Source organism: Periplaneta americana, chromosome 10, assembly GCF_040183065.1.
Source record: "Periplaneta americana isolate PAMFEO1 chromosome 10, P.americana_PAMFEO1_priV1, whole genome shotgun sequence".
NCBI classification, from domain to species: Eukaryota; Metazoa; Arthropoda; class Insecta; order Blattodea; family Blattidae; genus Periplaneta; species Periplaneta americana.
Genome location: NC_091126.1, coordinates 95,474,069 through 95,487,023, shown reverse-complemented (window position 1 = coordinate 95,487,023; position 12,955 = coordinate 95,474,069). Strand labels below are relative to the sequence as shown.

The 12,955-nt window shown below is 36.4% G+C and overlaps 1 protein-coding gene across 1 annotated transcript in view; it reads left to right on the top strand.

Annotated features, from left to right (window-relative positions):
* Positions 1–269: 269 nt before the first annotated feature.
* The window catches only part of LOC138707907 (caveolin-3-like), a 49,195-nt gene continuing 36,509 nt past the window's right edge, over positions 270–12,955 (top strand). The window contains exon 1 of the mRNA XM_069837953.1: positions 270–371. The gene's annotated coding sequence lies outside the window, so the exon portion shown is untranslated. The remainder of the gene's footprint in view (positions 372–12,955) is intronic.

Sequence of the window (12,955 nt, the reverse complement as noted above, 5' to 3'; positions counted from 1 at the left end):
CCGTATTATAGTGTTAGTATAGCCTCGTTTATATCAATAGCTTTGTAATATAAGGAGTTGAATAGCTATAAATTGTGCTTGCCTTTATATGACGTACTACGTAAATGTCAAGCTTTAGTCCCCAACAGAATTCCAGCTACTGATTCGGATTGTTGGCATGGGATTGGGTGAATGCACGGGAAGAAACTTGATTAATAAATAGCTAGTCATCGATTCGTATTGTCCACTGAACCTTTAACCAAACTTGGGTCGATAGTCGCTAGCTGTACCTTTGCGTGTGGACACGAGCTGCAAGGCATTTCTTATCGGATTACTTGTTGAATCGACCAGAGTAATTGCGGCGAGTGAGGAGGACGGACTGCAACTTTTCGGTGAGTGACAGAAATCCTTGGCAGGCCTTACTTATCCCATCGAGTACATCCGATAATCTTCTCAAGTAAGATTTCAAACTAGTGTCATTCAACAACGTAAATTTAAGTTGTTCAGTTTTAGCAAACGTTTTTGTCTCATTAGTCATGAAGATATAAATAATTATAATGGAAGCTGGCTCGTAGCCGATTTGTTAGCCTCTTTGCCTTCCATCGCAGTGACCCGGGTTCAATCCCCGTCTGGGTGATGAAGGAATTGGAGATGTACAAAGCGAGAGCAAGATGTTTTTCTAATGTTCTCCTGGTTTCCTCCACCATTATAATCTTTCTGCCAATACTCCACAATCACTTTCACTTTGCGATTTCCCGAACCATGCCTCCAGAACGAATAAAAAATGCCTGAAAGTTGTACAAATTCGTTTTTAATTAAGAATATTATTATGATAGATATAAAGTAAATTACTCTGTTATAAGAGTAAAATTGAGATATATTTTCATTTATTTCCTCAGGGATATTCACATTACCCTACTTTGTCATAATTTATTTAGAAGTGTAACGGGTCGACTAAGTATAAGCCACGATTTAGTCGCACAGATCTACCAACAATACGAAATTCACGATTGTGGTTACGAATCCATTGGTGTTTCCTTGTCTTTCGGAGAAGACCCGCTGTCGTACTGACCCTACACCATAAGTTACATCTGTATCAAGTGCGTAGAATTTAAGCACTCCGGAATGGCAATAGGCCAAACGCTGGAAGGGATAAATCGCACATCATTGTTTCTTTATTTCATATCATCTTCAACATTCGCTATTAATATTAAACTGTATACGAGTAATGACAATACCTATATGAAGCAAAATGTCTTAACATAATTCTGGAAATTACAAAAAAAAAGTACATTCCTTTGGTCAGGAAATAACATTTTGGTAATTGTATAGAACTAGATCAAGAAAGACACCATGTTTTAACAAATACGTACTATGCATAGCATAAAGTACTAAACACGTGGTTTTATTTCCCGGCACCAAACACTTTCCACAAAAAAACCTAGAACTATTCACCTGTTGTATGTAGTAACGAATGAATGTATCGCTTCCATAATAGCACGTGCTGACGAGACGTGTAATTTAAGCACGCCTACTTAAGTTTGCTCGATGTGTCCAGGTGCAAATTTATGGACAGTCGGTGTTTGGAGGCCTGGACCGCACCAGCAAGAAAATATTTTTAGTGTCGGTGGAGATACAGATTATTGTCGAAGAAGGTCGTATTTCGACATAATTAACAATCGTGTTTTAATTTTAAATGGTGATCCGTTCGCTCGTGACGTCTGATGTAGATAATACGGCGGCAATACATTTCATTATTGAGTACAACGTGTGAATAGTTATAGCATAGCGAATAGAACAGAAAGTGGCATTATCGAAGTTTATTGGCGCGCCAGGAAATGCACTAGTGTGGCTAAAGACTGATCCTCGTACGTGTGTTACATAGAGCTATGACATTAGTGAGCGAATTGTAATACACGAAAGGACAGGCCATATCGAATACTCTTCTGTTCACTATGGGCAGACGAAATAGTAACTCTATAGGGAATCTATTTGCTGACTTCATTTGGTCAACTGAAAATGTCTATGGTCCTATTTATATTTATCCGAGGAATGTTTTAATCCCGGCTATTGTTGTACAGAGTGATTCACGAGGATTTACCGCCACTTACGGAGCTTATTTCCGAAGATAATCTGAGCAAAAATGTCATATAAATATGTGTCTTAATCTCAATATTTTTAGAGTTACACTAATAATTTCAAGTTGTTAGCAAAATACCTTTTTCCTTTACTTTTAAGACTAAAGGAATATTACAAATAGAGAATGAACTATTCAGAAATATCATTTATTTAATTGACTAGTGTTATGAAGCTAAAATTGTGTAGTTAAATGCTTTGTGCAGATATTAATTTTTAATTTTTAACTAAAAGTCACATTCTTACGTACTTACCATAAAAATTGTTGAACTTGATTCACTACAGTTCAATTACACGTCATAATGTACAGTCTTAAATAATTTACAAGAGTGGCGTGATTTATAACAATTGAAGTGTTCAGAATCATACTGGGCCAAGCGCCATGTACTAAAACAGTAGAAAACAAAGGTCAAACTGAAGTTATTACCATAATTTAATGGAAACATATAGCAAGTAATATAAAGTATAGGGTAAACATTGGTAATTTCATGGCAGTGGTTATTTCGTGATACTTTTTCTTTGCTCTTTCGTGAATTAACCAATGGTGTTACGAGATTCAAATTTCCACCAAGGGATTTCACATGTTGTCCGGTTTCCAGGAACATACAACTACGCTTTGTGTGACTATTGTAGTTGCTTCAGTGAGCTTGTATGTTTGGAGAGAGCAAGTTAGCGTCCATTTCTCAGGCGTACAAATTTCGTGGATGTTTGTAATTACATTACAGGCTTATTACTAAAGGTAGGCATATGATATTTGGTACAATGATTTATTATATCTTAATGAAATTTTAGGAAATGTGTTTGGAATTTTAGATACAGCTGTAGTCGCCATATAGGCTTAGCTTTACAGATAGAAATCTTAGCCGTTTGAGGTGAAATTTTGTTGAGCATTAAGTGTTACATTTTATACTATTTTAAAAATTGTATTACAATACGAATTTTAGAAATCTGAAGATAAGTTGTGATAAAAAAAAAGGGGGGGACGCAATGAGTTCAGTGTAGCTTCTGTTTGATTTGTTATCATGCTAAGTGCCAATGATAAGTGCTAGATGACTTACTTGCAAGAATTGTGACAGAAGATGAAACATGGCTCCACCATTTTGGACCGGAGACAGAGGCAGACAATGGAGTGGCATCATGCAAATTCACCAAAGAAATAGAAATTCAAAAGTGCACCTTCGGCAGGAAACGTTATGGCTACTGAGTTTTTCGATTCAGAAGGACTCTTGCTTGTGGACATCATGCCACACGGAACCACCATTAATTCTGAAGCGTAAGTGGCAACTCTCAAGAAACTTCAAGCTCGACTGAGTGGTGTTCGACGACATCGGGAGAAGCAGGATTTTATGCTATTGTACGACAACGCACAGCCATATGTCAGTCACGAGACCACAGACCAGAACAGAAAATTCGGATAGACAAGACTGAAACATCCGCCTTGCAGTCCTGAACTGGCACCGAGCGATTACCATCTCTTTGGTAAACTGAACGGAACGAGGTTAGAAGATGACTCCCGTGTGCACGCTGCTAAAGAGTGGCTCAGACGTGTTGGTCCAGACTTTTACCGTGCTGGTCTACAGGCCCTCGTTCCTAGGTTACGTAAGGCAGTTGAAACACACGGGGATTATGTGGAAAAGTGACATTTTGTTCCTAAAAGATGTATCTACATTCTGTGAAAATAGCAAAGCTATAGGATAAAAATATAATTTTTAAATAAATGTTATGCATTACTTTTGGAGTTACCCTTGTAATATAGGCTATAGTAAAGTCCGTAATAAAAGTGTTCACCCTTTCAGGGCAAAGAAGATCTCTTTTCAATTTCAATTTTTACTTAGATTTCATTCTTATTATGTGTTCATATGTATTTCTATGTTTTCTCTTTTTACGAATATTAGACGGAATTACTATATTTGAAGTCTTGCAACAATAAATGAGAATTTAATTTGACTTTAATGAATGCTTCCACAATTCTTCTGCCTCTCACGAAATTATCAATGTAATATCACGAAATTACCAAGGTTATCACGAAATAACCAACCTTTTAGCTTAAGTTGTAAAAGTGGTTTTTGGCACTTGTTCAAGAACGTGTCCAATCTTTTATGTCTACAGATTTGTACAGCAAATTATCGTCTTTTAGATGAAAAAATCGGAATATGGATATATTTACACATTTGCATTTTAAATTAATTTTTATGAAATTATCACGAAATTACCAATGTCTACCCTACACATTAAAACTAAATGTTATGTCAATCTTCATTAAACTATGGTATTCACTTAAATTTAATCATTCCTTTCTCCGTTTTTAATAGATGGCGCTTGGCCCGCTGTGTCTCTGAAACCTTCAATTGTGATAAATGAGTAAGAAAATATAATTTTGTAGTTACAAATCGAAGAAAAAAATTGTAAGACGCAACTGTGGAATTCACAACACATTTTGAGCTTCAGAATACTAGCTAAATAAATGACACTCATGAATAGTTAATTCTTTATCTGTAATGTTCTTTTATCCTTATAAATTAAGAATAATGGTATTTTACAAACAATTTCAAATTAGTGTATCTCTGAAAATATTGAGATTAGGAAGCATGTTTATATTATATTTTTTGCTCAGAATGTCTTCGAAAATAAGCTCAGTAAGTGGTGGTAAATCCTCATGATTCACCCTGTATAATCTGTTAGTTTATGTTAGGCCTAAATCTCCGAAAGGTATTCAACATTAAGACTTATGAAATAATTTAATAATTACTAACATCTAATAGAAAACATTATGCATTTCAATAGTACATAGAAAAATATTTAAACTTTTCCCTAATTTTCTTTGTGCGGAAGAAGAAGAAGCGGCACTTGCTGTATCAGCGTTTCCTCAAGGTCATATCTCTCATATCTGTGATTACTGCTTCATCCCAAGCAAAGTGATAGCCAGAATTATTTTTCGGGAGAGGGTGGGATGACACTATGATGTTATGTAGTGTTATGCATATTTCTAATAATGTAATATATATATATATATATATATATATATATATATATATATATATATATATATATCAAAGCGATGCCACAGCCTTTCGTCACACATAAAACTGCGAAAATAACTCTTCAACCTTCTTAATGTAGAGAATGTTCTTTCAGGTGCTGCTGTAAACACAGGAGTTATAGCTGAGATACTATACATAACGCAATATTTATGTTTGCAAAGAAGACATTACATTGAGATAATACCACAGTCTAGTATAAGTTATACAGTCGCGAAGCTTGAGTTATGAGGGTGCTAGGAACAATAGACTGTGCCGGTACTATTTCGCATTGTCTGTAATGAGGCGATATTAGCGATTATAGTGGTTAGCAACTATCTATGGATGCATATTTACTACGTATTGAGCTTCGTGATTGTATATACTAGACTGTGAAAACACTGTAAGCGCACACTCTGGTCAATCATTTTTGGGTTCCTTTTTTCAGTTACATTTCCACGGACCTATTTGAAATTCTGGTTTCAGTCCGTCATTGTCGATTAACATAGGAAACGATTCAGTAATTGCAGTTACCTATATACCGTACTCTTCGAATTGGCTTCTGTTCAGTACCTTGTTTTGGCAGTAACAAAGATAATGATTTTAATTGGTTATTTTATGACGCTTTTTAAACTGCTATGGTTATATAGCTTCTGAATGAGATGAAGGTGATAATTCCAGCGAAATGAGTTCAGGGTTCAACGTCGAAAGTTACCCATCATTTGCTCTTAATGGGTTGAGGGAAAACCCCAGAAAGAACCTCAACTAGGTAACATGCCTCAACCAGGATTTGAACACGGGCCCGCTAATTTCACAGTCAGGAATGCTAACCGTTACTTCACAGCGGTAGACAAGATAATTATGAAATCCTTAATTCATGATTAATAAATCTTTCATTTAATTGTCCTTTTAAATCATTCAGGAATAAATATATTTTTTTTCTAAAATAGTTTAGTCCTTATAAGGAAGAATTAGGGCAAACCCAGGTAATTTCGCAACACGTACAATTTCGCAGTAGTTTTCCTATTTAACATTCCGAATTTCACCGAGTAAATTTGATCCTATAAAACATCGCAGTACATGGTAGCACTACCTTGTTCCTTCTGCACTATAAGTAGCGACTCTGTCGAGCTTCAATAGAACTGAAAACTGATTTTGCGATTCTATTGTCAGATTCTGTGAGAAGAGAGTGCTTGTAAAACACTGCGGAAGTTTTGTCTCAATCATTTTCATAATTGAAGAAATGTAAATATTTCATTACAGTAATTATATTATTTGAAGTGTGGATATTTTTTTGAGTGGCAAGTGAAAAATATCAACAAGTGGGTGCTGAGAAATGTGTTTTTGCCCGTGAAGATTTTCTTATTCATATATTATTACAATGTACCGAAGTACATATGATACTTCCGTGCAGAAATTCTGCGTCATCATATGATGATGGATGAGTGGACCAGAGAAAAATTCTCTCCGACACCGGGACTCGAACCCAGGTTTTCAGCTCTACGTGCTGACGCTCTATCCACTAAGCCACACTGGATGCCCATCCCGATGCCGGATTGAATCCTCTCAGTTTAAGTCCCAACTCTTGGGTTCCCTCTAGTGGCCTACCCTCATGCACTGCGTCATGGATGTATGACAGTGGCACAATGTCCACACATGTGCAGAGGTGCACTCGTTAAGAGTGACTAAGTGGTCGGGATCCGACGAAATAAGCGTCGTCTTAAATCACTAAGTGATTATTATTATTTTTTTATTATTCAGTTATAGCTGTTAAAATGCGGTAGGTGTGACTGCAGCAGTGAAAGGAAGGAAGTAGGCCTATTGAATGTGAAAGTATTATTATCGCTTTTTAATTATAATTTTCTTTACGAAATTGATTGACAGCGATTAATTACATTTAGTTCTGACTAATAGTACAAGAAACTACTGATAGGCAGAATCACGGCGATCCCAGTAGAAAATTGGATCAATTGTGTGTAAGTTCTTCCTGCTTTAGCTAGTTAAAAAGGAAGATAAAATTAATAGTATAAATAAAATGTAAATACCTAATATTAGTAGTTCATAATAAAGGTCCGGGTCCAATCTTAAAACTCAGTTTTAGGTAAATGAGAACAAATAGCAATCAAATTTAATATATTTACCGTGTCATTTGTTACAGTTATCTCCCGCTAGTGGTAAATATGGTCAGAAATATGACGAAACTGATGTAAAAAAAGAGCCCTCAGTAAAATTTTGAATTTTGGCTGATCTGTTAACAAGAGCAGCAAGGAATCTAATATTCCTTACAATACACTGAAGGACCGTCTAAACATCACACCTGACCCTTCCAAAATGCAAGTCGTGAAGAAAGTGAGTCCTTTTATCTTCTCTGGGGAGAAAGAGACTCTGTGGTCGAGATGCAAGAACTTGGCTTTGGGCTTATTACATCTCAAGTCCGTGAATTTGCATTTCGATTGGCATCTGAAAATGGCAAGAATCCTTTCAGGATAAGGGGACTGGTCGGGATTGGTGAGTTTCTTTCAAGAAACGTGGTTTGTGCATGCGCCAGCCTGAAAACCTCTCCTACAACAGGGTTGCTGCTGCGACACGAGAAAACCTCAATGACTTCTATGATACTCTAGAGAGGGTTCTAGATAACTCGGGACTGAAGGACAAGCCCAACCGTATTTGGAATCTGGATGAGACATGTTTTAATATGGTACCAAAACCAAACAAAATGTCTCCTCGAAGGGTTCCAAAATGGTACAGAATCAGTCCACTGCGGAAAAGGGAGAAACAACAACGGCCTGCATACAGTGTTTGCAGTGCATAAAGTGGTTCCATGAAAAATGTCAGGGACTTGTAACATTCCGCAAAGACTTCTTGTGTCACTCTTGCAGAGAACATAAATCTGAGCGAGAGAAAATTCTTGTAAGACAAGTAAATCACTGCATATATTTTAGTAGTAAAATTGAAGTTATTTTTAACCAAATATGTAGAAATTTATTTTAGAAATATTACTGCGAAATTACCAGAGTAGTACTGCGAAATTACCAGAGTAGTACTGCGAAATTAACTGAGTTATCCAAACGATTATAATTCGTAACATGTTTTTAATTTCTGTCGCACGTATACATTTTAGTTTAGAAAAATCACATTTACACGTATCGTGTAGAAATAATAATTCAGACGTTTTCCTAAAAATAGAAATTTTAATACATTTATTATATTTTAAAGGAGTAAAACCTTAATATTGCGAAATTATCCGAGTTTTCCCTACTTAATTTTCACAACTCTTCAGTTCTTTTTTTTTTTTTTTGGCCTCCGCCGATTTTTTTTATTTCTTTGTTCTTCTGTTCACTTTCTTTAGTCATTGCCCGGATTTGACTAACGAATGAAGTAAGGGGTAAGCCTCTCTTGGATTCACAGTTTGCACTCGAATTCAAGGCAAGTTTAGTAGAAACGTACACAGAGTACAGATTATACAAAACGTCTACAGTTGAAGAGTGGTCGTCTCAACTGATGGAATACAAAATACCGAAATGAAGCTCTAGAGGATCTTGATTATATTTGGTCGTCAGAACGTAAATAAATTCTCTGTTCCACTTATAATCTTATTCTGACTTTTCCGAAACACTGTTCTTGATGATTCTGAAGTTCTTACAAATGCAAATTTATTTTTCTTAGACGTTAGATTTTCTAATAATTTCAGTAACATTTTGTGGATATTCCAGTACTGAGTATGAGGTCTGACCTAATGAATATTCAGTACTGTTTCTTCCATCTATTCAAGGCAACACTCGAATCTCGAGAAGACTGGGTTGGAGGAACTACACCTGACACAGTACGTAATCAACTTGTATGGTTCGCGGATGGATTCCGCATAGGGACGCAGCCAGGTGCAGACATCTATGGCCAATCTCCTAGGACTAATATTATTATAAGCCTCGGGGAATATTGCACAATTTTTCAGATGGAAGTATTCGCCATTCTAAACTGCGCACTTACTGTCCGCATTTCACTAGAAGATCCGAGCAGGGAATGTAAGTTTTCCCCCCACTCTTATAACCTATCCCCGACACGGAACCGGCCGGCCATTGACTGAGTCTTGTTTGTCCAGCCGGCCAATGACATCACCACCATCCACCTTCTTCTTCAAGAACGCTGAGTCACTGGCTTACTCTCTCCTCTTACCTCGCAAGGACCATACTCCTCTCGCAGGGATCCTCTCGTGAAATTTGGACAGTAGAGGACTTGAGATGGGTTACCAAGGTGAACGAATTCTCATCCTTACAGACAGTCAAAGTGCTTTAAAAGCACTTTCTTCAGACTAGGTAAAATCCAAACTAATATGGGATTGCTTGACTCTCCTGATAGCCCTCTTTTCTCATAAGAGGCTAGAACTGCGGTGAGTACCGGGGCATTGGGGCATTCAGGAAAATAAAAAGCGCAGATCAATTGGCCAAAAAGGGTTGGAATCAGTTTACTCATTTCCAAGACCTCGGTTAAGGCATGGAATAAAGATAAACACCAATTTAGGTGGCAATCCTATCCTGGACAAAAACTGACAAGGAAACTGGTCTAAGGTCCAAACAACTCTGTCCTCATCTGCTCAAATTGGACAGAAGAGGAATGAGAAGTGTGTTGTATTAATTACTGGGCATGGTAACTTCAGGAAATACCAACGCACATTGGGACTCTATAAAAAAGAACCCATCTGTCGAATGTGCAAACAGAAGGAAGAGACTGCCTTACATGTCCTGTTTGACTGTCCACTCCTGGAAAGGAAAAGATTTTCCCTTTCTATAACAAGGTGAAACTTAGGAATGGACACTAATGTTGGAGCCAAGATACTGTTACTAGTCCAAGGAGCTGACTTTGGAAGACAATTCCAACTATTAGACTACTATCAATCCCAAAACCATGATATTTTAGGAATTAAAGAAATAGAAGAAGAAACAAAATTTCACTATACATCATGTTTAGTAGACCGAGGTGTACAGTCAGTATAATTCTGGCAGTTTATATCGTTTACACCTGTATATCTTTATTAAAATTATTTTGTCTTTTCGTATGTTGTTGTTTTCTTGTTGGTAGACATCCTTCGTTCTACAATAAAATTATATGTATTTCATCTTAGTCAAGGGACTTTTCAATTTAGAAGGTATACGGTCGAGGTCCATGGAACATTTCTCAAGTTCATGCAGAATATTTTAAGGCTATTCAGATGAGTGAATATTTCGGTTTTTGGTCTAATATGATGAGAATGTTACTATTTTTTTTATAGATTTCTCTTATATTCGGGGGTGTAGGGAGGAGTTTAGGAAGTAGAAATATAAATGAACTTTGAACACTGAAGTTGCGGGATAATCTTAGAAAGTTCATTGTACATCTACTCATATCAAAAATGGAATCGCGGGCAAATGTAGTCTCGTAAACACGTTTTTCTTACTCCAACATAAACGGAAATATTCCATCTCCTGAAAATTCACGAACGCATACAACTTTTCGCAGTAACACTTGAGGAAAATGTTCGTAAATCAAATCGAGAAAAATTTTATGAACTGAAGTTACAATTAAATACTTTACTTCCTAATTGCTGATAGACGGACGAAATATGAAGATAACTTAGAATATTAATTTCACGAAATAATTTATTTTACCTTAGCTGTGCTAATTAGTTCATTTACGGTACATGGACTATATGTATCTAACATATTTGAGTCTATATTCATTCTGTCCCATAACCTTTCTGTATGTACAAGTGTCTGAGACAGTATAGAAATTAAAAAGAAATCTATTTCTGTAAAAGACGCCAGCATTGTTCGAATATTTCTCTATATTCTTCTTACTGCCTGTTATGTATTTATCAGTCTGTTATCTCTGTTAGTTTCTTGTGGCTTAGTTGTCAAATGTACTGTTAGACTTCACACACAAAAAATAAGGCCAGGTGCACACAGAATCAGATCCGACGTTTTGTTTTACGCCTCGCGACAGTTTAACACGGTCTGCTCGCGACAACTGATTCGCTGTCTGTGCGAGTTGGAAAACTGGCCAAGGCTAGAAAATGGCGTCAATGAAAGAGGACTATCTATATGAGAAATTCTATTTATTTGGTTACTCTTTCCAAAGGACGCCTAAGCCTAAAAATCTATACGACTGAATGAGTCTTATAATTAAATACTACTAATGTAGTGCACAAACGTCATTTTGTATGTTTATGACTACTTCACGACTCACAATAAAGAAAAATAATATATTAATTCAAGAATGAGTGATAGTACAGAGCAGAGAAGTAAGCCTGCTACAAATTATTATTATTATTATTATTATTATTATTATTATTATTATTATTATTATTATTATTATTCGCGTGGTGCTATTATCTCATTTGCAATTTCCCACATATTTTTGTAAATTACATTATTGTCGTCATATTGTTTGAAAGATTGTATAGAACGTATCTTTCCTGTACTAAAACAACTAATTTATTTCCATCGAGCTCCATTATGAACAACGTGCACTGCGCAACAATAGTATTTGTAGATAGTGAAAGCGTGCAATCATAGCCACTACTAACGCATGCGCAGTACACTGCAGCTATCACTTTCCTCGCGACGAACTTCAAGCAGTCATTCAATGTCTCCTCGTGTCTGTTCGCGACCGTCGCGCTGCGTCTGATTCTGTGTGCACCACATCATAAGAAATCAATGGGAGACAGGTATAATGAGGATCACGTAAGAACAGTTCCTAAAAGACTAATTAGGCCGTCTCTTCAGTGTTGCCAACTAATACCAGATTTCACCAAAGGAGGTACAATCACTATGCCATTTACAACAGCAACAATAATAGTAATAACAACAATAATAATAATAACAATAATAATAATAATAATAATAATAATAATAATGATACAGTATAAAAAATAACGGTGTCTTGTCTATTTATTTATTTACATTTTATCATTATGTTGGGAGATATTTTCCAAATGGTTCAATAATTTGTAACAATAATGGACGACGAAAGAACAACGGTAAGGATCACGACAAGGACCACAACAAATACGATAAGGAACATGATAATTCCAAGGACAACGATTGGGGTCATAAAATGAAATAAACAAGAGCCACGACAAGCAACACAAGAAGAATTAAGATAAGTACCACGACAAGGACCACGATATGGGTACCGACTACGATAAGAATCATAAAAGAAACATGACAAGGACCATGACAAAGACAAGAAGGACCACGCTAAGAATCACAACACAGACAAAGAAAGGGACAACAACAAGGACAAGGATCATGACATGGACCACGACAAACACCACGATAAGGATCAGGACTAGAACCAAGACCACGACAAGGACCATGACAAAGACAATCAAGGCCGTTATGACTATGACTCAAAAAGTATCATGATAAGGACCGCAACAAAGATAACAAAACTTGTCATAATGACCTTGACAAAGACAACAAAGATAAGGACCATGACAAATATAACAAGGTCCACGATAAGTACCACGATAAACTCAACAAGGACCAGAATAATGATCAAGACATGAACTAAAACAAGAATCACAATACGGAATACGACAAGCACCATTATCCTGTCGTCCATATCGTGCTTGTCGTGGTCTCTGTCATGATCCCTGTCATGGCCCTTGTAATAACCTTTAGTATTGTTTGTCAGAATTTTAGAACGGCACCTGCCTAGGGTGAGACCAAAAGGCTGACTAAATGGATGTGTCCCCATCCCGTCTCAGTGGGTTATATGGTCAGTATTTAAATGTAATTGTTATTGCCATTTAAAGTTAGTTTCTTAACGCTTGTCAAAATGATTCA